Source organism: Plecotus auritus (assembly GCF_963455305.1).
Source record: "Plecotus auritus genome assembly, chromosome: 1".
Classification (NCBI taxonomy): Eukaryota; Metazoa; Chordata; class Mammalia; order Chiroptera; family Vespertilionidae; genus Plecotus; species Plecotus auritus.
Window position 1 is genome coordinate 113,910,421 of NC_137770.1, and position 4,142 is coordinate 113,914,562.

The window sequence follows — 4,142 nt, forward strand, 5'->3', positions numbered from 1 at the left end:
TATTAACCACTTACATAGTTAACCAACCATGTATTTTCAGGGCAGTTAACAACAGTGCCTGAAATGAGCACTACTGTCAAACTAAAAACAGGAAAGGCACCACTCCTTCCAGGGTTGACATAAGACTCCAGAAAGGGACAGCTTCACTGCCTGGACCCCAACCAGATGCAACCATCCAGGGCCAGACACCATCCTCTGCTGAGCATGAGCGTGACGAGTGAGTTATCACAAGACTTTCTTGGTCACTTCAGGGAAACAGCATTCACCAAATAACACAAAGGCTTGCACACCGCCGCAGGAGCTCCTGCCACTCTGCTGTCACGTTCAAAACGACTGAGTGAAGCACCAGAGTCCTTTGAGGCATTTTATTTCCTCATATGTATTACATCCCTTGAAAAAGAATCCCAGGATTTTCCCTCCTGTGTGTTTTCGTCTTGCTTCTTCATGGTTCCTGATGCCTGCTGAGGTTGTCAGTACAATGAAACCAAACTGACGGGACAGAAGCAAGTTGTTCTGCCATTTTTCTAGATCTTTGAGTTGCACATCAAATCTGGGGCTGATTACTCTACACTTGTTCAACCTGCCTGTGAGGTTCACAACAATTTTCCCAGCTCTGTGGTCATCAATAATTTCAAATTCACTTCATCATCACAGTCAGAAACTGGACGAAGACTTTGGAGCACGGCCTAATGAGAACCTGGCATTTGCCTCTCTTTTCAGCATTGTTGATACTCTTCAGAGCATCAGCCAGGACATTCATGCGCACCATTGTGGTGGCACAGACCAATGATGGAAAGAGTCTGTTATTGTTTTTCATCCATTCAGGAAAGTGACCACCAGCCAGAGCTCATGAGAGTTGCTGATAAAAGCCTCCTTATCCTTTTTTGGGTCAGAACTTACCCCCAGGATGGGGTGAGGCTGAAGCTGGCCAGCAGCAAGCCCCAGCTGTTAAGAGAAGAGGAAGGCAGTGTCAAGAGCCAGGCCCAGGAACCCCCACTTGCATTTCAGCCTGGGCCTGGCCCTGGCCCAGATTCCTCATACCTCTGAAGCATCCATCTTCTATAAAAACTGCTGTTTGAAATTTTAACCCTGCTATTTTGGCTTCTGTAAACGCTTTCTTGCTTAAATAATAAGGAAAATAAGACTACTCCCATTCCAGATAAGCCATAAACTATGCCCCAGACAGAGCTGTCAGTGCTGGCATCAGGCCAGGCCTTAAGATATGGTCTCATGGCCCCTTCCCAGCATGCAGGCCTTCTTTCTCAGAAGGCCCGGAAGTTTCATTCCAAATTTGGGAGACAAAGAGCTAGAAAAAGTATAAATAGAAAAAGTTTCCTCCATGTTGGGGAGGGGGGGCAGAATTTGAAAGACACACTTTTCTCTGGGCCTGCACATAATAACTCCCTTTCTCTAAGCGTTGCTTGGTTTTACTCTGGTCTTCTGTAACACCTCAACAGAATCCTCACCTGCCTCTGTGCCTCCAGCTCTACACTTCACACCTATCCACCACAGCTGCCATTGTTTTTCTGATTATTCCCTGTTTTGCTGCCAAATTCAGAAAATGTGTTTTATAATGGCAATTTTGATCTACAAGGGATCTTTTAAACTTCTTGACCTGACATTTAAAGTAGTTCAAAAATGTGGCCCTACTACTAGTAAACTTTTTCAGCTTTATTTCTCCTTTCTTTCAGATGTGTATCCCACAGATGTCAAATTGTGTTTGCTCATTCCTGATGCCACACCTTGGCTCAGACTGTTTCTCTGCTATTCCTGCCTCCCCTCTCCATCTGGTTAATAAAACAACTCAGTCAGTCAACCTTTCATTCATCAGGTATTTCAGGCATCTCACCCTATGCTGGCCATTCCTAGACAGCTTCGCTGACCTGCAGTTCTGACACCTCATCCCTTATACTATTACTAGAGGCCTGGTGCACAAAATTCGTGCACGGTGGGGGGGTGGGGGGGCGGCCTCAGCCCAGCCTGCACCCTCTCCAATCTGGAACCACTTGGATCCTGTGGATCGGGCCTAAACTGGAAGTTGAACATCCCTTTCACAATATGGACCACTGGCTCCTAACCGCTCACCTGCCTCCCTGCCTGATCATCCCTAACTGCCCCCCCATGCTGGCCTGGTCACCCCTAACTGCCCCCCCCCCGCCAGCCTGGTTGCCCCTTACTGCCCCCCTGCTGGCCTGGTCACCCCTAACTGCCCCCTGCTGGCCTAGTCACCCCTTACTGCCCCCCATGTTGGCCTGGTCACCCCCAACTGCCCCCTCTTGTCAGCCTGGTCACCCTTCACTGCCCCCCTTTGCCAACCTAGTCGCCCCTCACTAACCCCCCTGCTGGCCTGGTCGCCCCACACAGCCTGCTGCTTGGTCGTTTGGTCGACCCTCACTAACCCTCCTGCTGGCCTGGTCACCCCATGCAGTCTGTTCGGTAGTTCATTTGGTTGTGATTGTCACTTAGGCTTTTATATATATAGATATCTTCATCCCTCACGTATTAACCTCCTACATGAGACCTTACCCTTCTTCTGCTCCACCCAACTATAAATCCTTTAAGAGCAGAGTCTGTCTTACCATTTCACAACTTCACAGTGCACTTTTTGTGGCAGGAGTTAATATGTGTGAGTCACTTAAATGGGATAAACACAGGCTCTGGTTTAGCTAAGGTGGATGGGAGATTCTGTGCAGGTGTACACTATTATTACCATTGTTTCCCTTGCAGGAAGGGTGTGTGTTGGGGACAGAAGGAGATGATTGTGTATTTTGAAGCCCCTTGGCCATAAGAGCTAAGCTGAGGAAGGGCAGCATGAGCCCCATGCCCCCCCCCACCCCCCCGCAACCTCCTATAACACTCAGATGCCAGCCCAGGGATGTGGGTAAGATGCTCCTATGCTCCTCTCTTTCCGCCAATGTCTAAGGAGAGACTAGTTAAAAGTAGCAGGTTATAAAATCATACATGCTCTGCAATTAAATCTTTAGCCCAAGGCTGCCTGTGAGGAGTCAGCAGACATGACTTCACTTGGCCATTTTACAGCCTGACAGTCCCCAAGACTCCAGGCTGTCTCCAGTGACTGGGGGAGGAGAGTTTTAGGGGGCATTTTATCATCAAGGGTTATCTATGATGGTGGGAAGAAGCAACAGCCTCATTGTCCAGAAAGGAAGTCAGGTTTCACCCAGGAGAAGGGACTTACCTAAGGTCATTTTTACAGTCCTGTAGATTTTGGAGACAGAGGATGTTGAATCCTAGCTCTACCACTTACTAGCTATAAGAGCTGGAGCAAATCACAACCCAAGACTTATTTTTTGTAAATGTTATTGAAGGATTACAATTCTAACATTTTAGAGCTGTGAGAACTAGAGGGAATAATGTATACTTATTCCTGAGTGGCAGCTCAGGCATGTAGTCCATTCCCCCCACCCTGAGTGATGTAGACACTTAATCCTCAGCATCCTGTACTGCTCACAAGAAAGAGTTCCTGTTTCTCAGATGATAAAACTGCCAAAGGCTTTAGGAGAGCATCAGGTCATCTTTGGGCATGGGCAAGAGGTGACAAACCTAAGATCCTGCCTATCAGGAGACTGATCCAAAGAGATGAGTGGCTTGGGGCCTGAGACAACCTTCCCAACCCTTCCTTTCCTTCATTTGTTCATTCATTCCACAGGTCTGGATAGAGAGTCTACTCGGGAACAATAAGACAGGACTAAGATGAGTTGCTCCCCACCTGAAATGCTCATAATCTAGTGGGTAAAGAGACAAAGTAAGGAGACACCATCAGAGTAGAAATTGCTACTGGAGTCATGTGCACAAAGCAGGGTAACACTGTGGAAATGGAGTGCTAAATGCTTTAACTTCCTCATTTTCTTATTTTAATTGCAGAGCATGTATAATTTTATAACCTGCTACTTTTACTTGGAATCCTATCTAATAAAAATGTAATATGCAAATTGACCATCACTCCAACACACAAGATGGCTGCCCCCATGTGGTCAAAGATGCCTGCCCCCCATGTGGACACAAGATGGCCACTACAAGATGGCCAGCAGGGGAAGGAAGTTGGGAGGGACCAGGTCTACAAGGGAGGGCAGTTGTGGGCGATCAGGCCAGCAGGAGAGGGCAGTTGGGAGGGACTAGGCCTG

At 47.7% G+C, this 4,142-nt stretch overlaps 1 pseudogene across 1 annotated transcript; it reads right to left on the reverse strand.

Annotated features, from left to right (window-relative positions):
- Positions 1-289: 289 nt before the first annotated feature.
- Positions 290-769, reverse strand: LOC308247203 (small ribosomal subunit protein uS8-like; annotated as a pseudogene). The gene has a single exon. The product of its transcript is annotated as a small ribosomal subunit protein uS8-like (transcript).
- Between the last annotated feature and the right edge of the window lie 3,373 nt (positions 770-4,142).